Source organism: Leopardus geoffroyi, chromosome A1 (genome assembly GCF_018350155.1).
Source record: "Leopardus geoffroyi isolate Oge1 chromosome A1, O.geoffroyi_Oge1_pat1.0, whole genome shotgun sequence".
NCBI classification, from domain to species: Eukaryota; Metazoa; Chordata; class Mammalia; order Carnivora; family Felidae; genus Leopardus; species Leopardus geoffroyi.
Genome location: NC_059326.1, coordinates 15,848,262 through 15,871,234, shown reverse-complemented (window position 1 = coordinate 15,871,234; position 22,973 = coordinate 15,848,262). Strand labels below are relative to the sequence as shown.

Sequence of the window (22,973 nt, the reverse complement as noted above, 5' to 3'; positions counted from 1 at the left end):
GTTTTATTGAGTAGATCACACATACTCAACCTCAATCATTTTTAACATCTTGACATAGTTTTAACCTACAACTTTCTTTTTAACTATAGGAAATAACTTTGTTAGAACATGAGCACAATCAGCTGAAAGGAAATTGGAAGATGTAGTAACTGTGATATTATGTTATGAACTGCTGCCATGTAATTTTTCTGATCCTTTGAATAAAGTAACATAATTTGTCAGAATGTGTTCTCATAATAACCTGCCAACAAACTGGATGAGCTTAAGAAATAAAGTAACAGCCTGCACCGAAAAGTTAAAAGAGTATTAATTCCTTACCGCTGTGGAAGGAAGTGAAGAAAGATGTCAAAATTTCAACATCTTCAGAGCAACCAAGAAAAAAAGGTAATAAATTTTAAGGCTGACATTGCATCTTCCATTCTCAATAGAGTAAAATTTGTATTTAAAGTCCTTTTTTTCAGGGCACCTGGGTGGCTCAGTTGGTTATGCGTCCAACTCTTGATTTCGGCTCAGGTCATGATCTCACAGTTCATGGGATTGAGCCCTGCATCAGGCTCTGTACTGATAGCACAGAGCCTGCTGGGGATTCTTTCTCTCCTTCTCTCTCTGCCTCTCCCTCACACACTCTCTCTCTCTCAAAATAAATCAATAAAAGTAAAAACTTAAAAATAAAATAAAATTATATAAAAAGATTCTTCTTTTCAAATAAATGTATTGCCAAATTTCAAAATGAGAGAACAGATGGCAAACAATGGACAGAAAATGTTCTTTCTTGAAGAAAAGAAATCCAGCACATTGCAATGTGGCCCTCTGCTGCTATTTTTCAATACTACACGAAAAAGACTAATTTCCAGTGGTGTCTCTTTGCAGGGTCAATACTTCAACAAAGTTTTAAGGAAAAAATGACTTAAATCCTTCAACAAAGTGTAGTCACTTACAAGATTTTTTTAAAAATCGAAGTGATTGATTCAGCGTAATGTTATTCTGAACACAGTGTCTGAGCTACATTAAATACCTTAGTGACAGCACTATTCATTTAAGAACAGATTTTCATTATTTATGTTCCATTTCAATATTTCCAAAAAGAGATTATATTCATACCAAATGGTTTCTACAATAACAATAGTTCATCCAATGCTATGGGGAAAAAATTTTTTTTTTTTAATTAGAAAGAAACTTGTGTCTCACAATGCCATTCCTAATAAATATCTCCATTTTCTAGGAAAACGTCACAAATAGTCTAGAAAATAAACTCAAAAACTCATCTAAGACTAAACTCAATGCAATTTGACCATCACTTTTAAACTGCCAAGACTGAGGGGGGACTTACTGGGAAGTGAATAAAGCCTCACATGCATGGTCCCTGGGGTGCCTGGAGTCTCCAGGAGCTGCAAAGTATCCTAGGTGAGGAGAAGCCAGGTTGGCAATAAAGACACTTCTATGTAAGCATTTCTGGTAAATTGCCTCAAGATACCTTAGGAAAAAAAAAAGAGATCTGAACCTCCAAGTTCAAGTAAATTGTCATGATTTCTTTTCCTATGTTAAATATGGCATACCTTTTTTTTTTTTTTAATGTTTGTAGTTTTTCTTTTTTTCTTTTTCTTAAAAGGGGCCAGAAAAAAAAATGTGTAAGCTCACAACCCACAAAACCTGAATCTGCCTTTAGGTAGAACAATTTACCCAACACAGTCAGTCCATACAGAAAATGTTATTTTACTTTCGATGGGAACATCTTACATTAATACGAAAAAATGGTTTTAATGACAATTTTGAAACCAAGACTAAATAGTAGCTTAAAAAGGCATTGGTAAAAATACTTTATACAATTTTTAAGGGGAAGAAAGAAGATTAGTATCTGCCCAACAGTGAAGCTCTCTAGCATTCAGAAATCTCTAGCTTTTGATACCTAGGTAGTGTTCAAGAGCACTGGCTGTGGAGTCAGGCAATCCTGGATGTCAGACCTGAATACATCACTCTATTGTTATGTTACCTTTAGCAAGTTAATTGTGTCTTACAAATGTAGGCATTTAACAACTATTTGTTAAATAAATATATGAATCAATTCTACACAAAAACTTCAATTTAGCAAATACAGTAGTCCAATTTATTTCCATTAAGAAATCATTTGTTGCATATCTGTTAGGTGAAAGGTATTGGGCAAAAGGGGAAGAAGGAGTACAAGAGTTCAAGCAAAGCATTGTTTGAGGATTTCTATTTGTATTCGATGAGATGGGAAAAAGACTTCTTGGAGCACAAAGCATTTAAAGATGAAGCCTTGAAAAACTGTTACAATCAGACCCGGTTGACTGAAAAGGTGGATCAGGCTGGAAGCATTTCAGCTGAGGGAACAATATCCTAAGCCAAGACCCAGAGACAAGAAAGGAGAGATCTAAGTGTTCTGGGAAGTCAGCAGCTCTGCTAGCGTGAGGTTTAGAGAATTCAGGGAAGACTGGGCTGGAAACAAACCAGGGTCATACCACCACTTCGGTTAACAATGCTCCCCATTCTGGGGGCGCCTGGGTGGCTCAGCTGGCTGAGCATCAGACTTCAGCTCAGGTCATGATCTCATGGTTCCTGAGTTTGAGCCCCACATTGGGCTCTGTGCTGACAGCTCAGAGACTGCAGCCTGCCTCAGATTCTGTGTCTCCCTCTCTCTCTGCTCATCCCCTGCTCGTACTCTGTGTCTCTCAAAATTTAATAAACATTAAAAAATTTTTTTTTAAATAATGCTTCCCATTCTGAAAATGCTCACAAAATTCCTTATCAGTGAAAGTCCACACAAGCACCATTATAAATTACATTTGGCCCTCTTTCATAGACAATGCTTTTAACTGATACAAAGAAATATGGGACTTAGGACAAATTTTTATTAAACAATAATTAATCTCAGTTCCAGATTTGAAAAAGAATTTTATTTTTTTAATTCACACTTTCATCAAAAACTGGACTATCTGTAACTTTAATTTTTTTTAAGTTTATTTATTTATTTTGAGAGAGACAGAGACAGCATGGGTGGGGGAGGGGCAGGAAGAGGGAGACAGAATCTCAAGCAGGCTTTGTGCTGTCAGCATGGAGCCTGATGCAGGCCTCAAACTCACGAAACTGTGAGATTATGACCTGAGCCTAAAGTAAGAGTCAGATGCTTAACCAACTGAGCCACCCAGCGCCCCAACTATCTGTAAATTTTAAATACTGACTTCTGTCATACAGAAATCATTTGAAGTTTAAGGTTTATGTTAAAGCCATTGATTTGAAAGACTGGAAGAGAAGGAAACAATGGACACTGTTCTAGTAGGTCATTAGGAGGAAAACTGTTCTCAATGTCATCAACAAAAATAAAGGGATAAATGAAAGAAAATGTCATTCTTGTTGGTATAATACATAAAATAATGGCCTCCAGTCCAACATGAGTTCCAAACTGTCCTCGACCACTTGTCAGTAGTGCGATCTTGGACAGTTCTTCTAACTTCTCTATGCCTTGGTTTCCACTTCTGTAGAATAAGCAGGGCAACCACAATAGCAATACTTGCCTGTGGTACATTATAATACTACCTGGCCATGGGAGGAGTATACATTTTCACACACTCTGTCTTTGGACCTGGACATATGACATGCTTTGTCCAATGTAATGTGACATTTGTCCTAATCCTTTGCTATTATAACACACCCATAAGGGGGCTGCTCTTTCAGCCTGGATTCTAGAATGAAGAGCACTCAGGAAGCAGACATGCACTGATCTATAGCCTCCATAAAACATAAATGACAAACTTCATTGCTGTAAACCACTGAGATTAGAGGGTTGTTACTGTTGCAAAGCCAAGTAATACAATGCACTACCCACTTCACATATTTGTTATAAAGACTGAATAAAACAATATCTTTTAAAAGACTTTATAACCTTTTATGCCCTCCCAGACCTCACACTAGCTCCTTCTCTTACCTAAATTGTCGCAGATTAGAATATTTAGGAACATAGGGGTGCCTGACTGGCTCAGTCAGTTTAAGCATCCAACTCCTGATTTCAGCTCACGTCATGATCTCACAGTTCCTGATATCGAGGCCCGCTTCAGGCTCTGTGCTGACAGTGCAGGGCCTGCTTGGGATTCTCTCTCTCCCCCTCCTCCACTCATGCTCACATGCTCTCTCTTCCTCAAAAATAAACAAACATTTTTTTTAAAAAGAAGAAGAAAATTTAGGAACATAACTTGTGATATGAGAGAGTAAGGAAGATGAAAATGCCAACTATCAAAGCTGCACCTCCCTCTCCAGCCCCTGTGCCAATGCCTCCCCAAATTCAATGCTACTGCCCTACTAGCAGAAATTCGTCTCCTTACCATAACTCATAAAACAAAATAAGCTTAGGTTTTTTGTTATTTGTGATGTGAATTCCCATGAGAATACTGAAGGGAAGATACGTCTTTAAAATGATACAGTTTTTATGCTAGTGTGTATCCCAATTTTTCTGAGAAAGTGCTCAGAGCCACTTATGTCTGGTTCCCTTCTGTATTTTCGTTAAATTTTACTTAAATCTTTGTTTAGCCAGAGTGATACCAGAGCTTCTATGTGGAATCTTGTTTATACTTAAAGGATTCCATCGAAAGAAAAAAAAAAAAAAACAACACTGAAAAAGGAAACTTTTTTAAAAAGACATTTCATTTAACTAACAGAAAGACAAAAACAAAAACAAAAAAACTTTGACAAAACTGAATAAAGAAGTAACCACAGAAATGGCAGAGAAAAGGCCTAAGAGATGGTACCATGATTTGCAATAAATCACACAGAGGTAATGGCTAGGGAAGCAGGTGAGCCAATAATTGGACCAGAAAACAAGACTATCCTTATTATTCAAGCCCTTGGCACTCCCATTTCTGCATGAAGTTGAAAGAACATGAGCCTCAGAGTTCTGCAAGCCCAGGCAGTTTTGAATCCCAGTTCAGCCACATTCTCTGTACAACCTTAGACCAGCTACATACTTTGAGACATACTTTCCTTATTCAGTAAAGGAAAATAACAGTTATTTCCCCTTACCCAGTTAGGGGGAATAACAGCTACCTCATAGGATTGTGGTATTAAATGGAATAAGGTGAGTGGAGCACCTACATAGTACTTGAACAATAACAGCTTCTCAAAATTTATGTCTTAGCTCTTTACCCTTAACTCCTCTTTTTCCCATTCCCTGAACTAATCTTCAGCAACACATGTGCAAATGCTTTTGTTCCCAGGTTGGGAATCTCCTGTAGAGTAATAAATTATAATCTAACACATAAAGACAGAAGATATTTTATGCTGTAAAGCTAAGAGGTTTTTTTTAAGTATGCACACATTTATACGCAATTTTTTCTCTTAATATATTTACAGCTTTACATTGGTCACACACACACATACACACACACACACACGCACACATACACAACCACATCTGAAATATGTAGAAATAAAATGACACATTTTCCAAATAAAGCTGCATCATCAGTTCTGTATTTCTCTGACTTCCAACTTTGAAACCCCCAGGAATTACAAAAGAGAGAGACAGACACTCACCCGTCAAGGGGTCATATTGAGTGATTCCAAGGAACATTAGAAAACCTATACTGAATCCAAGTTTTAACTGCCAGATTTTTAACTCCTGGCTACAGTTCCCATGTATGATATAATTTAGAAACAGTTTAGGCACAGGAGAATCACAGGATTTAAAACATTGTGTCCCTCAACATGTAAAATATTAATGGAAAATCCAGACAAGTCATAAATTGTTATAAAGAAACTAAAAAACAAAAAGAAATTTGCAAAATGGCAGGGAGACCTTTTAAACCATAAGGGAAAAGAAGGAATGACGGCTCCTTTATTAATGCATAAGTTGAGTAGAACCTCCAAAGTCCTTCACACCTTTCCCTTCAGGCATCTTCCACCTCAAGGATACCATAGGTCCATTATGAGGGACTAGAGGCACAGAGCTAGAGGGACAGAGCAGCCAAGTATGCTGCTACTTTTCCAGTCGGAGATGGATCACAGAAGTTCAGACACATACGCTTTTTACCCCAATCTAGTAGTACCTGCATCACTATCCACAACACTTGAGCATACATACAGACTTGTTCATAAGCATCTTGATAAAAAAAGTTCTGAAAGCTTCCCACTGCATTTCTTTGAGCTCATTTGATGATTCTTGGTTTGAGATTTGACTCAAAAATTCTAGATAAAATTTATTTTTACCTATAAATCTCATCTTTACCTCTAAAATCCAATGTAGTCAATCTGTTATCCCTATTATGGAAAGAGAGGAATAAAACAACACAGGAAAACTTATCAAATTATACAAACCAGTTTTTTTCTACCTCTGCTAACATTAGACATGTTCTGATACATAAAACCCATCTGGACATGACAATCATGCCACAATTAAACAGTGGAGAGATTAGGCTACAGTCATGTTTCAGCATAGTTCATTCATATTTTCATTTGTTCATTCAACATTTATTTATTAAGCACATACTATATTCCAAATATTTGTCCCAAATGTTTCAGTTGCTGGGTTGTATAAGTGAGTAGATGAAAACTCCCTTCGTGGAATCTATACCGTAGCAGGGGCAAATAATAAAAAGAAATAAGTAAATTAAATTATTTAGAAGATGATAATTATTGTGATGAAAAATAACACATGAATTATAGGTAGAGCCAACAAGAGGAGAAAGAGAGAGAGGCAAGTCAAAAATGACTTCTTAATGTTTGGGCTGGGTAACTAGGAGGAAGTTACCATAAACTGAGATGGGAAAGACCTGGCAGTGCCTGTTTTGGGCGGGTCAAGATCAAGAGTTTGGTTTTGGGGGTCCCTGGGTGGCTCAGTCGGTTGAGCGTCTGACTTCAGCTCAGGTCATGATCTCACAGCTCGTGAGTTCGAGCCCCTGCCAGCTGTGTGCTGACAGCCCGGAGTCTGCTTCGGATTCTGTGTCTTCCTCTCTCTCTGCTCCTAACCCACTTGCATTCTGTCTCCATCTCTCTCAAAAATAAATAAACATTTAAAAAAAAAAAGAGCTTGGTTTTGCATATGTTAAATCTGAGATGCCTGAGAGACGCAGATATCTAATTGGAAATGCCTACAGGGATGCCTAGTAGGCAGCAAATTCAATTGAGAGAGAACAAATACTTCCATTGCTGATTCCATCTGTGATTCAAGGTTTCTTCCATGCTTTGCTTAGGTAACTGTTCAACAGCACTGTGAAATCTAAAACATAGTAAGGGACAAGTAGAAAAAACTTAGAGACTGAATCATCCTGGAAATAACTTGGAATTTTAAAATCACAAGCAAAAACACTCTTGAAATACAGTGGAAAAACAGCTATGTCTGAAACACTGCCACTATTAAGACCACTATTTGGTGTGAGATATTTGTATAATGCATATTTTATAAGATCAAACCATTTCCGGTATTTATTATTAAACTAATGCATTTCAGCTGCTGTATCTTCTGGTTTACAAATCATCAGGAGCTTGGGACATTCATGTTCATGTGAAGAGCCAAAAACGATGTCATTCCCCAAATTAAAAACTGACCTTATTAGGAACAAACATAAATATGATGAGCAAAGAAGCAAACCACTAACTTAGCCTTGCCTATAGGCCTGTAAAGTTTCCACAGGGTGAAGCTCCAACAAGGAGCAACAGACGAACCCTCAGTTTTTTGTTGTTTTTTTTTTTAATTTTTTTTTAACGTTTATTTATTTTTGAGACAGAGAGAGACAGAGCATGAACGGGGGAGGGGCAGAGAGAGAGGGAGACACAGAATCGGAAGCAGGCTCCAGGCTCTGAGCCATCAGCCCAGAGCCCGACGCGGGGCTCGAACTCACGGACCGCGAGATCGTGACCTGAGCTGAAGTCGGACGCTTAACCGACTGCGCCACCCAGGCGTCCCTGAACCCTCAGTTTTAAATTAGATGACAATTCTAATCCATGAGCATGGAATGTTTTTTGTTAAATGTCTATACTACCCAAAGCAATCTACACATTCAAAGCAATCCCTATCAAAATGACATCAGCATTCTTCACAGAGCTAACACAAACAATCCTAAAATTTGTATGGAACCAGAAAAGACCCTAAATAGCCAAAGCAATCCTGAAAAAGAAAACCAAAGCTGGAGGCATTACAACTCCAGACTTCGAGCTGTATTACAAAGCTGTAATCATCAAGACAGTATGATACTGGCACAAAAACAGACATACAGATCTATGGAACAGAATAGAGAACACAGAAATGGACCCACAGATGTATGGCCAACTAATCTTTGGCAAAGCAGTTAAGAATACAATGGAAAGATGACAGTCTCTTCAGCAAATGGTGCTGGGAAAACTGGACAGTGACATGCAGAAAAATAACACTGGACCATTTCTTATACCATACACAAAAATAAATTCAAAATGGATGAAAGACCTAAATGTGAGACAGGAAAACATCAATATCTTAGAGGAGGAAACAGGCAGCAACCTCTTTGACCTTGGCTACAGCAACTTCTTACTTGACATATCTCCAGAAGCAAGGGGAACAAAAGCAAGAATGAACTTCTGAGACCTCATCAACATAAAAATCTTCTGCACAGTGAAGGAAACAGTCAACAAAACTAAAAGGCAACCAATGGAATGGGAGAAGATATTTTCAAATGACATATTGGATAAAGCGTTGGTATCCAAAATCTATAAAGAACTTATTAAACTCAACACCCCAAAAACAAATAATCTAGTCAAGAAATGGGCAGAAGACATGAATAGACACTTTTCCAAGGAAGACATCCAGATGGCTAACAGACATGAAAAGCAGCTCAACATCACTCATCATCAAAGAAATACAAATCAAAACAATGAGGTACCACCTTACTCCTGTCACAATGGCTAAAGTGAGCAACTCAGGAAATAACAGATGTTGGCAAGGATGCAGAGAAAGGGGAACACTTTTGCACTGTTGGTGGGAATGCAAAGTGGTGTAGCCACTCTGGAAAAAAGTATAAAGGTTCCTCAAAAAATTAAAAATAGAGTTACCCTATGACCCAGAAATTCCTCTACTAGGTATTTATCCAAAGGATACAGGAGTGCTGACTCTAAGGGGCACATGTACCCCAATGTTTATAGCAACATTATTGACAATAGCCAAATTATGGAAAGAGCCCAAATGTCCATCAACTGATGAATGGATAAAGAAGATGTGGTGTGTGACTACACAATAGACTATTACTTGGCGATCAAAAAGAATGAAATCTTGCCACTTGCAACATTACAGATGGAACTAGAATGTATTATGGTAAGCAAAATAAGTCCATCAGAGAAAGACAAATATCACATGGTTTCACTCTTATGTGGAATTTAAAAAAACATGACAGATGAACATAGGGGAAGGGAAGGAGAAATAAGATAAAAACAGAGAAGGCAAACCATTAAGAGAATCTTAAATACAGAAAACCAACTGAGCATTGCTGGAGGGAAGGTATCAAAATGGGCTTTAAATGAGCGATGGGCATTAAGAAGGGCACTTGTTGGGGATGAGTACAGGGTGTTATATAGAAGTGATGAATCATTGGGTTCTACTGAAACCAATACTACACTGTATGTTAACTAACTTGAATTTAAAAAAATAAATTAAAAAATAATAAGGTGACAATTCTAGCATTTGTGTGAGTAAACATTTGTTCTGATATTCAGTACTTAAAGACACATAGTGTGGATCCTGCTTGCAATAGTATACATTTTGAATATAAAGAATAAAAATATGTGTAAGTCGATGGAATTCTTGAGCACTGTCATTACATCTCAAGATAAGCAAAAGGCTAGCTAACTTCCTCGGGCCTTTTACACTCCTTGATAAATGATACAGAGCAACTTCCTCTCTGGTTTTAAACAGATTCCTTGCTTCTCTGTATGAGGAAACTCCCATCTGAACAAGACTACCCACTCTTCCCAATGTGCAGTTACACTAGTTAAGGCAGAACAAATAACAGGATAATGCAAGCAGTTATAATTGTGTCTAAATTATGCCTTATGTCTAAAATGGCAAATCTTGGAGCCTGAACAATTTGTTGCAATTCTCAGACAATTATTACCTCCAGAGAGCCTCGCTGTTTGTAATTAATGAGTCTATATTTTATTCACTTCAAAATTAATGAGATTCACAATTGCCATTTTTATAGTCCTATAGTAGGGTACAGTGGCTAAAAGTTCAGTTTCCGAGGCCAGAGTTCCATTCCAGGCCCAGCTCTGCCTCTTCTGGGCCAGGGGACCTTTGACAAAGCTACCTAAGCTCTCTATGCCCCAGTTTCTTTGTCTATAAAGTGAAGTCAGAAATAGGACCTTCCAATTGACTATTGTGTGGATCAAATAATAAATGACACTTGACATTGTGACTGGCAAATAATTAATGCTCAGTAAAAAGGCTCAACCTTACTATTTGTGGAGCCTGGAGACAAAGTCTAAGATAGTATGTGATGAGAAAACAGCAATTTTGAGTTGCTGCCTAGCCATTTTACAGTGTAACAACCCTGTTCATACCTGGACACTGAGATAAGGACCTGAGCTTAAGTTTCCCACCCCATGTTCCTGCTTTGCTTTCCCCAGGGCACCTTTGAGGAAAGGGATCTAGAAAAATATTCCTGTGGCTGGCGTCTGAGAAATTACTTCCTGTGATATTTTCTAGAATTTGTATGACTTCAGGTCTCAAATGCAATCCATTTTGAATTTTTTTTGTATATGGTGCTACAAAATAGTCCAGTTTCATTCTTCTAAATGTAGCTGTCCAGTTCTCCCAGGACCATTTATTGAAGACTCTATTTTCCCCATTGTATATTCTTGCCTCCTTTGTCATAGATTAATTCACCATATAATCATGGGTTTATTTTTGGACTCTCTATTCTGTTTTATTGATCTGTGTGTCTATTTTCATGCCAGTTCCATACTGTTTTGACTACTATAGCTTTGTGGTATATCTTGAACTTTGGAATTGTGATACTTTCAGCTTTATTTTGCTTTCTCAAGATTGCTTTGATTGTTTGAGTCTTCTGTGATTCCATTCAAATTTTAGTATTATTTCTTCAAGTTTTGAGAAAAATGCTGTTGATATTTTGATAGAGACTTCATTGAATCTATAGATTGATATTCTAATTCTTCCAATCCATAAGCATGGACTATCTTTCCATTTGTTTGTGTCATCTTTAATTTCTTTCATAAGTGTCTTACAGTTTTCAGAGTTCAGCTCAATCACCTCTTTGGTTAAGGTCATTCCTAGGTAATTTATTCTCTTTGGTGTAATTATAAATGGAGTTGTTTTCTTAATTTCCCTTTCTGCTACTATGTTATTAGTGTAGAGCAATGCTACCAACTTCTGGGTGAATTTTGCACCCTATAAGTTTACTTAATTATTACTTATGGTAACTTTTGGTGGCATCTTTAGGATTTTCTATGTATAGTATCATGTCATCTGCAAGTACTAATAGGTTAACTTCTTCTTTACCAATATGGATGCCTCTTATTTCTTTTTTCTTTTCTGATTTCTGTAGCCATGACCTCCAGTACTATGTTGAATAAAAGTGGTAAGAGTGGACATACTTGTCTTGTTCCTAATCTTAGAGGAAAAGCTCTATTTTTCACAATTAAGAATGATGTTAGCTGTGGATTTTCATATATAAGCTTAATATGTTGAGGTATGCTCCTTCTAAACCCACTTTATTGACAGTTTTTATCATGAATGGACATTTTACTTTGTCAAGTGCTTTTTCTGTATCTACTGAGATGATCATATGATTTTTATCCTTTGTTTTGTTGATGTGGTGTATCATGTTGATTTGTGAATATCAAATCATCCTTGTAGCCCCAGCATAAATTCTATATGATCAATGAATGACCCTTTCAATGTAGTGTTAAATGTGGTTTGTTAATATTTTGTTAAAGATTTTTGCATCTATGTTCATTAGGCATATCAGCCTGTTTTCTTTTTTTGGGGTGTCTTTGTCTGGTTTTGGTATCAGGGTAATTCTGGCTTCATAGAATGTATTTGGAAGCCTTCCTTACCAAACATTTAAGAAGAGTTAAAAACATATTCTCCTCAAACTATTCCCAGGGCACGTTCAAGTAACCACTTGGGAGTAGAGGACGTGAAAAGTTAGTGACTGCCATCCCAACCACCTCACCAAGTAAGAGGAGCTCTCCTTCTCCTGCTCCCTTATGACCTAGGATGGAGAACTGCCATTACCCCTGGCTCACTGTGCAACCCCCTACCCCTAATTTCTGGTATCTATAAGTAATAAATCTTGTGACTTTCCTTTCCTTTGTGTGACTATATTGAAATCACACCTTCAATCCAAAATGACCTCAGGGTTTTCATTTCCCCAAAGTGGGAGTTCAAACAATGACAGAGCTAGCTACCTGCTGACCCCAAGTGAGTGGTTTGTGCCTTTTCATTCACTAGGTCATAATCTGCATATTCTTAATTTAATACAGCAGCTATAGAGTCCCAACACATACTGTCAAAAAGATCCAAAGACAGACACTGGTCAAAGTGGTAAAGATATATTTTATGCAGAAACTATTATAATTAGGGGAAAAAGACTTTTTTTTTATATAACTCAGCTCAATTCTGAATACAAGAAGGATAAGTGGGAATCTATAGCCAAAGAGCTAGGTGAGGTGGTCAGTGGATGGAAAATTACTAAGAGGAGAAAGACATCATATTCTTGCTAAACCGACTTAACAGAAATATTGCTGAAAGTAGGCCAAGGTGAAGAGATATCAAGGATGGGGAGATTCACCATAAACTGATTTAGCAGCAATCTTATTAAAGCTGGGCTATGCAGACCCAGCAAGAACTGGGGCCCGAGGTCAAAGGTTAGTCTATAAGGAGCCTAACTAAAGTTTGGTCAAGGAGGGAATTTTCATTAACACCATATATTTTGTATTTTTATATTTTCTAAACATTTTAAATGTATATAAGCAAATCAATAAACAGGTAAATAAAGTATGTACTATTTATTATTGTACCTAATATACAGTACATATATATACAACATACATACATATTTATATAGTCTTATAGTAACCAAGGGCTCCTCCCAGCTCCATGCTAGAAAATGGCAGTTAGGACAGAGCCAGAACCTTTCTCCTTAAGCAACAACTTCCCTTAGCTACCCCCTGGGCCAAACCATGTGTGCACCATGGGGTAGACCACCCTCAGGAGGATGGAGACTGGGAAAAGACCCCAGAGCAGGCTCAAGAACTTTGGGCAGAGAATTCCAGGGTCTCAGAACCCACATCGGACTCCATGCTGGTCATGGAGCCTGCCTAAGATTTTCCCTCTCCCTCTCCCGCTGCCCCAACCCTGCTCATGCTCTCTCTCTGCTTCTGTCTCTGTCTCTCTCTCTCTCAAAAAGAAGAAGAAGGAGAAGAAGAAGAAGAAGAAGAAGAAGAAGAAGAAGAAGAAGAAGCAGCAGCAGCAGCAGCAGCAGCAGCAGCAGCAGCAGCAGCAATAACAGGGATTCAGAGGAAAGGCCATGTGAGAACACAATGAGAAGGTAGCCATTTACACATCAAGGAAAGAACTTCTGGAGAAACCAAACCTGCCAAAATCTTGATCTTGGGCTTCCAGCCTCTGAAACTGTGGGAAAATCAATTTCTTTTGTTTAAGCCACTCAGTCTGTGCTACTTCGTTATGGTAGCCCCAGCAAACTAATACACTTATCTTCACAGAATTCTGGGAACCAGTTGGCTAGTTTCATTTTGCTTTAAGGAAATTACTACGGAGATAGTATTGTTGTTATAATTTATAATAATTATTGTCTCTGTTCCCCAGAGAATCAAAAGACAAAATTATCATTTAAATGCTAAGAAAAGCAATTCAGCATTACATCTCCCCTAATAATGCTTATAAACAGGGTGACCCATAATTTATCATTTAAACTGAAACACTTTTGAGTGTGAAAAGGTGATTCTATTAATAATCATTCCAGGATAAACATATAAATTGAGGTTGATCCACAGCAAAAACATTTGGTCACTTTAGTTATAAAGTGCATTCATTAAATTTATTTTCAATAAACAATCGTTAAGAGCATATCAAGCACTAAAGTTGTAAAAATAATCTCTGCACCCAGAGAATTTACAATCAATTTCACAAAGCAGAAACAATTTTGTACACTTTAACCACAACTTTGAAACAACTTCTGTGGATACATGCTCCAGAAGATACAAGCTCAGATCAGGTACTAAATGAAGCTTTGGAAGAGAAGGGACAGGAAGAGTAAGGGAAGATTGCCTTGAGGAGGTGAGTATTCTAAGAAGAGAAAAGAGTAATTGTAAGACAAGGCGATGTATAAAAGAATGTGATCTCCAAACTCACAACCTCTGAAACCAGTTAAGTATTGGAGAAAGTAACAGAAGTGATACTGGAAGAACTACTGGAAGGCTGTATCACTAAGGAGCATATGCAACATTCTAAGAAATTTAGATTTTACCCTGGAGGATTTGTTGCAAACTGGTCAAAGCCAAGATGGCCATTTAAGAAATGCAAGTCCTTTTTAATTTTTTTCAGCTTTATTGAGGTACAATTTACAAATAAGATTACAATATAATCAATGTGGTGGTTTGCTATGCCTACACATTTTAAAGGATTATCCCCATCAAGTTAATTAACACATCCATCTCCTCGCATATTCACCTGTTTTTGTGTATGTGGCTAAAACACTTAAATTGCACCCTCTTACCAAATTTGAATTATACGATACAGTATTATCAACTGTAGTCACCATGGTATACATTATATCCTCAGACCTTATTCATCTTACACCTGTAAGTTTGTATCCTTTTACCCAACTCACCCCATCCCCTCATTCCCCAGCCCTTGGCAACAACCACCCTATTATTATGAATTTAATTTTTTTTTAATTTCACATCCAATGACACCATGCAGTATTTGTCTTTCTCTGTCTAGTTTATTTCACTTACTGCCTTCCAGTATCATCCATGATATCACCAATAATAAATTTTCCTTCTTTTTTAAGGCTGAAAAATATTGCATTATATGTGTGTAAATTTCTTTACCCATTCATCTGTTGATGGACATTTAGTTTGTTTCTATGTCTCAGCTACTGTGAACAAGGTTGCAGTGAATCTCAGAGGGCATATATCTCTTCAAGATAGTGATTTCATTTCTTTCAGGTACATATCTAGAAGTGGGATTTCTGCATAATATGATAGCTCTACCTTTAATTTTTTGAGGAATGTCTGTGCTGTTTTCCATAATAACTCTACTAGTTTATATTCTCACCAACAGTGTACAAGGGTTCCCTTTTCTGCACATTCTCGCCAGCATTTTTTTTAGAATAGCCTAACGGGTGTGAAGGGACATCTCATTGCAGTTTTAATGTGCATTTTCCAGATAATTCAAGATGTTAAGCATCTTTTCATGTACCTATTGGCCATATGTATGTCTTCTTGGGAAAAATGCATTTTCATTTTTTTTGCCAAATTTTTAATTGGATTATTTCTTTTTATGTTATTGAGTTATAAATTGTATCTTTATATATTTTGGACATTAACCCGTGTCAGATAAGTGGTTTGCAAATATTTTCTCCCATTTATTAGGTTGAGTTTCATTTCATTGATGGTTTCCTTTGCTATACAGAGTTTTTTAATTTGATATAGTCAAACAAACTATATATCTTTTGTTGCCTTTGATTTTAGTGTCAAATTCAGAAAGATCCACGTTGATGCACTTACCTAATATGTTTTTTTTTCTTCTAGGAGTTTTGTCATTTTGCAGCTCATGTTCAAGTATTTCATCCATATTTAGTTGACTTTTGTGTATGGTGAAAGAGTGATCCAGTTTCATTCTTTTTCATGTATTCAGTTTTTACAACACAATTTTTTGAAGAGACAATTCTTTCCCCATATTGTTGGTGCTTTGTTGAAAATAAATTGACCATATATGCATGAGTTTATTTCTGGGCTCTCTATTCTGTTCACTGATCTCTGTGTGTTTTTATGCCAACCAGTCCATTTGGTTACTATAGCTTTGTAATACAGTTTGAAATCAGGGTAGATGATTCCTCTAGCGATGTTTTCTCTCAAGATTGCTTTGACTATTCAGGATCCTTTGTGATTCCACACAAATTTTAAGACTATGTTTTTCTATTTCTATGAAAATTGCCATTGGAATTGTGATAGGCATTGTATCAAATCTGTAGATTGCTTTAGGTAGTACAGACATTTTATTTACCTATTTTTTAAATTTGTTAATGTTTATTTTTGAGAGAGAGAGAGAGAGAGAGAGAGCATGAGTAGGGGAGGGGCAGAGACAGAGAAAGACAGAATCCTAAGCAGCCTCCAGGCTCTGAGCTGTCAGCACAGACCCCAATGCAGGGCTCAAACTCATAAACTGTGAGATTATGACCTGAGTGGAAGTCAGACACTCAACCAACTGAGCCACCCAGGCACCCTAGTACAGACATTTTAATAATATCATTTTTCCAATCTATGAACACTGAATACCTTTCATATATTTTCATCTTCTTTGATTTATTTCATCAATGTTTTATAGTTGTTGGCACATAGATCTTTTACCACCTTGATTAACTTTATTCCTAGATATTTTATTCTTTTTGAGGAAGTAACAGATGGGATTATTTTCTTAATTTTTCTTTCAAATAGTTCATTGTTAATGCATAGAAACACAATTGATTTTTGGATGCTGAATTTTTATACTGCAACTTTACTGAATTTTTTATTCTAACAGTTTTTTTAGTAGAGTCTTTATCTAATGCAGCATCTGCAAACATTGCTCTGGTTAGCATTTCCAACACTATGTCGAATAAAAGTGGTAAAAATGGACATCCTTGGTTTGTTCCTGATCTTATAGGAAAAACTTTTAGCTCTTCAACACTGAGTTGATATTATCTGTCAGCTTGTCATATATGGCCTTTATTATGTTGAAATATACATACCTAATTTGCTAGGCATTTTTATCATGAAAAGATGTTACATTTTATCAGATGGTTTTTCTACATCTATTTAGGTAACATATAATTTTTATATATCACATTTTTTAAACATGGTGTATCACATTTACTGATTTCTAGATGTTGAACAACCCTTGCATCCCAGGAATAAATGCCACTTGATCATGGTGTTTGATCCTTTTAATATACCGTTGCATTTGGTTTGCTAATATTTTGTTGAGGATTTTTGCATTTCTGTTCATCAGTAACACTGACCTTTAACTTGCTTTTCCTGTAGTGTCCTTGTACAACGTTGATCCTAGGGTAATGATGGCCTGGTAAAATGGGTTTGGAAGTGTTCCCTCCTTTTCTATTTTGGAAGAGGTTGAGAAGGTTGGTATTAATTCTTCTTTAAATGTTTGCTAAAATTCAACACTTAATCCATCTTGTCCTGGACTTTTCTTTGTTGGGAAGCTTTTCATTAATTAATTCAATCTCTTTCCTAGTAATCTTTCTGTTCAGACTTTCTATTTTCTTCATGATTCAGTCTTGGTAGCTTGTGTGTTTCTAGAAATTCATCCATGTCCTCTAGGTTATTTAATTTGTTGGTATAACTGTTCATGATTGTTTCTTATGATCCTTAGTATTTCTGTGTTACTAGTTGTAATGTCCCTCTTTCATTTCTAATTTTGTTTGAGTCTTCTCTTTTTTGTTTAGAGTAGTTAAAGGTTTGTCAATTTTGTTTATGTTTTCAAAAATTCAGCTCCTAATTTCACTGAACTTTTCAATTGTCTTTCTAAACTCTATTTCATTTATTTACATCCTAACATTTATTTCCGTCCTCTTCTAACTTTAGGCTTTGTTTGTTCCTCTATTTCTAATTCCTTGAGGTATGAAGTTGGGTTGTTTATTTTAGATCTTTCTTTTTTCTTAATGTAGGTGTTTACCACTATAAACTTCCCGCTTAAGAATGCTTGTACTGCATCCCATATGTTTTGGTATATTGTATTTCCATTTTCATTTGTCTAAAGATATTTTTTACTTACCCTTTGATTTCTTCTTTGACCTGTTAATTATTCAGGAGCATCTTGTTTGATCTCCACATAATTGTGAATTTTCCAGTTTTCCTCTTGTAATTGGTTTCTATTTTCATACCAATGTGGTCAGAAAAGACGCTTGATGTGATTTCAATCTTCTTAAGTTTGTTAAGACTCTTTTGTGGCCTGGAGAATGTTCCATGTGCACCTGAGAAGAATGTTTATTCTGCTGTTATTGGATGGAATGTTCTGTATAGATCTATTAGTTCCATCTGGTGTAACATGTAATTTAAGTCCAATGTTTTCTTATTAATATTCTGTCTGATCTACCCATTGTTGAAAGTGGGTAATTGAAGTCTTCTACTATTATTGTATTGCAGCCTATTTCTCCTTTCAGATCTGTTAATATTTGCTTTATATATTTAGGCATTCCAATGGTGGGTGTGTTTATAATTATGATTATTATGTCCTCTTAATGAATTGACCTTTTATCATTATGTATTGACCCATTTTGTTCTCTCATTACTGTTTTTCTTTTTCATGTAAGTATAGCTAGCCCTGCTCCCTCTTGGTTTCTACTTGCATAGAATATCTTTTCCCATCCCTTCACTTTCACTGTATGTATAACCTTAAATCTAAACTGAGTTTCATTTAGGGAGCATAGTGTTGGTCTTGTTTTATTAATGCATTCAGCCACTCTATGTCTTTTCATTGTATGAATCAGACCATATACACATGATATGTATGGACCCACTATTGAGATTTTGTTAATTTATTGTTTTCTTGGTATTTTGTATTTTCTTTGTTTCTTTCTTCTTCTCTTACAATCTTTATGATTTGACTATTTTCTGTAGTAGTGTTTTGACTTCTTTACTTTTTATGTATCTACTATAGGTTTTTATTTTGTAGTTACCATTAGGCTTACATAAAACACCTTAAAGTTACAACAGTCTATTTTAAGCTAGTAACTTAAATTTGAACACATACAAAAGCTCTACATTTTTACACTCCTCTCCCACCCCATATTTTTATTTTTGATGGCATAATTACATCTTTTTTATGTTATGTATCCATTTATAAAATCATGATAGTAATATTAATTTTTTTACATTTATTAATTTTTGAGAGACAGAGAGAGATAGGTATGAGTGGGGGAGGGGCAGAGAGAGAAGAAGACAAAGAATCCAGAGCAGGATCCAGGCTCTGAGCAAGCTGTCAGCACAGAGACCGACATGGGCCTTAACCAACGAGCCATGAGATCATGACCTGAGCCGAAGTCAGACACTTAACCAACTAATCCACCCAGGCACCCCATAATATTAATTTTAATACCATTGTCTCTTAATCTCTATGCTAGAGTTATACACGGTTTATCTACCACCTTAACAACGTTAGAGTATTATGTATTTAACTACCTGTTTTCCTTTATCAGTAAGCTTTATACTTTCATATATTTAATGTAACCATTAACACCTTCTAATTTCAGTTTGAAGAACCCTAACATTTCTTATAAGGCTAGTCTAGCGGTGATGAACCCTAATTTCTGTTTGTCTTAAAAACTCTTTATCTCTCCCTCAATTCTGAAGAACAACTATGCTAAGTAGAGTATTCTTGGTTGGCAGGTTCTCTCAGCACTTGAATATATCATCCTATTCACCTCTGGTTTCCAAGGATCCTGCTGAAAGATCAGCTTATAATCTTATGGGGGAAGGAGGAGAAAGGAGATGTTCTCTTATATGTAAAAAGTTTTTCTTTTGATGCTTTTAAGATTCTCTCTTTAATTTTAATGTGTTTCAGATTGGGCCTCTTTAGATAGATCTTTTTTTGGAACTCTTCAAAAGAGAGTTCTTTTGGAGAAAGAGAAACTCTCCCTTTTCTCTTTCTGGGACCTCTATAATGTATATATGAGTATGCTTGACAGTTCTTCATTAGTCCTTAAGCTATCTTCACTCTTTTTTCATTTTTGCTCCTCTGCTTGGGTGAATTCCACTTCCCACCACTACCCTGTCTTCAAGTTCATTGATCCTTTCTTCCATTTCATCTACTGGGCTATAGAACCCCTCTGCTGAATTTTTCAGTTCAGTTATCATCTTCTACTCTATGATTTCTCTTTGATACTTTCTTATATTTCTATCTACTTGTTAAAATCCTCACTTTGGTCATGGATTCCTCTCCTGATCTTGTGAGCATCTTTATGTACAACTGTTTTGAACTCTCTATTGGGTAAATCATTGAACTCCATTTCATTTAGATCAATTTCTGTAAATTGATCTTGTTCATTTGTTTGGGATATATTCCTCAGTTTCTTCATCTTGCTATAACCTCTGTTAGCTTCTGAGCATTAGACATAGCAGACACCTCTCCCAGTTTTGATGGTCTGCCCTCATGTAGGAGGTGAACTTTATCAGTCAGCCTAATCTAAGTTCCTGGTTGCCTCTCGAACCTCTGTGATTGTTCAAGCTGGCATCTTTGTTCTTAGTGGTTCCCAGTCATTGTGGGTGTGCCAAGACTGTCAGTGTCCCAAAGTGTGGGAAATACTAATATACCTGTTCAGGTTCCCAGAGAACTACTAACTGCTTACCCCCTTAGCTCCCCAATGGAGGATAATTGGAAGCTCAACCTTCAGGCAACAGCAGGGAAAGTTGGAGATTAGCACTTATTAGAGATAAATTAGGAATAATTTTTTTTGCATATTCACTCTGTGATAAGCCAGAGGGAAAAGTTGTTCAGGCTGTTTGTGGCCAAATAGAACTGCCTCTTTGTTTTATGTGGTCCTAGGTGATTCATGAATGTTGAACCCTATAAGTTCCTAGGGTTGGGTCATTTGGGAAACAGTCCCTTGGGTGGCAGCCATAACCGTGGGGGGTACTATATGTGTGGGCAAGCTCCTTCCTGGGATAAGCTGGTAACATGGTTTTACTGAAGGAACAAGTAAAAGGGAGAAGGTAGGGAAAGTGCTCTCTAGCTCTTTCAGGCTCCAGGAAGGTATCCAGTCAGCACCTAAATGTGGTTTAAATAGAAACTAGACCCTCAGACAGCAGCTGGCAAAGTATGAAATCAAATCCCTTCCATGGAAAAACTGGAGGGCAATTTTGTCTGCTCTCTCTGCACTGAGTCCACAGAGATAGCCATGAGGAGTGCTTATATCCCTGATAATTGCTCCTTTGTTTGTTAAACTTCCATGAGACTGCTCCAAGGCTGTGATTCATGGTCAGAGTGTGTCTCAGCCTTCCCTACCCACTTCATTGTTGGTATTTCCTCAGCCACCCAACATGTAGGAGTCATTCAACTAGTTTCTGGATTTCTCTCAGAGGGTATTGATCCATGTGTAGCTGTATATATAGTGCAGTGAGAGGAGGGAAATTCAGAAAGAAGCCTATGTTGCTATCTTGGTGATATCCTGTAGGTTCTTTATGTAAATGTTAGTATGGGATCATGTTATAATATCATGCCCTCTTCTCCAACTGTACATGGCATGTTACAATGAAAACAAGTCCCCAAATGAATTTAACTTGGGCTTCAAAAAGACCAATTTATCATAGACCTCCTCTCCAGATTCAGAATTGATCAAGCTATATAGAAAACTATAAGGTAGGAATTGAAATAAATATACATCCTTTATTATTAGAAAAACTATATTGGGACCTCATTTGGAACTGTGTAGGAATGGGATTTGGCAGTTTAGCTATACAAGTAGCAACAATTAAAATCTAGACAGAATCTGTGGTAGTTTCTTATCTGAAGAGAATCTGGAGTTTAAATATGGGTAAGATCAGTTTTAGCAACAGCAATGAGGTCATAGTCAGTGGGCTAATTATCTCAAAGTGGTGAGCAAATGCAATTTCCTAGGACAAAAGCAACTTGTAACTTTAGCGAGCCAACACAATTTCCCACAGCAAACATTTGAATAAGCCTTGACGTTAACATAGTCTTAATATTATAGGTTATAACATTAGATTAAAAATAAAACTTGGTCTTTCCTTAATCTTTCTTATCTGAAATGAATGGCAAATGCCACAGACTTATAGTTTGAATTCTTAAAGCCCTTGTGTCAACAATATTTATTCTGACTCTGTATTTCTTTCATTAAAAGTTTTTTAATGTTTATTTATTTTTGAAGGAGAGACAGAGTGTGAGCAGGCAGGGGCAGGGGACAGAGAGAGAGGGAGACACAGACTACGAAGCAGGCTCCAGGCTCTGAGCTGTCAGCACAGAACCCAACGTGGGGCTTGAACTCATGAGCTGTGAGATCATGACCTGAGCCAAAGTTGGACACTCAACTGACTGAGCCACCCAGGTGCCCCTGTATTTCTTTAATTTTAAACATGATTGAGCTTACCTGCCTAATTTGGACAATTCCAGGCTTGTCTGATATGCTTACCTTCAAAAAGAGAAGACCAACAAAAGATCTGGGGACAGAAGATGAAGAGGAAGAGAAAGAGGTAGGAAGGAAAGAGAGAGATAACTCTGGAAAACCAGAAGCTAGGCTATACACTGAACTCCTTTTCCCAATCTCACCAAAAAGTGGTCACTCCCACTCCTGGGCACAAGAGCAGATTAGAGGTGTGGAGAACAATGAAAGCTTATTCCCAATGAGTGCTTCTAAATGGATGAAAGTATTAATGGAAGTTCTTATTTATGACCAGAATGAACTTGACGATAGTAAAGAATATTTCCCCTAGTGTTAATATTGCTCAGGAAAATTATGGCTAATGATTGAATACTGGAGAAAACAAACAATAAAGGAGCAGGTGGTGAAACAGAAACCAGCAAAGGTAAAGGATAGCCAGGAAGATTGGAGGAGAAAAAACCCTGGTGTCTTAGGAACATAAATAAGGTAAGGCTGACTGGAAAAAAATTCAACAAGGAGAAATTGTTCAAGTCACCAAACATTACACAGTCTATAATCTACATGATTAAAGACAATTGCTGTGAAGCACTTGTGTCAGGCACAGTGCTACACGTGCAGCTCAGCCAA

The 22,973-nt window shown here is 36.8% G+C and overlaps 1 long non-coding RNA gene across 2 annotated transcripts in view; it reads right to left on the bottom strand.

Annotated features, from left to right (window-relative positions):
- LOC123596213 overlaps positions 1–22,973 on the bottom strand; it is a 111,058-nt gene that overhangs the window by 34,379 nt on the left and 53,706 nt on the right. For both annotated transcript variants that reach the window (XR_006711600.1, XR_006711602.1), the window contains one exon: positions 1,331–1,474. This is a non-coding gene — a long non-coding RNA (uncharacterized LOC123596213). The remainder of the gene's footprint in view (positions 1–1,330; positions 1,475–22,973) is intronic.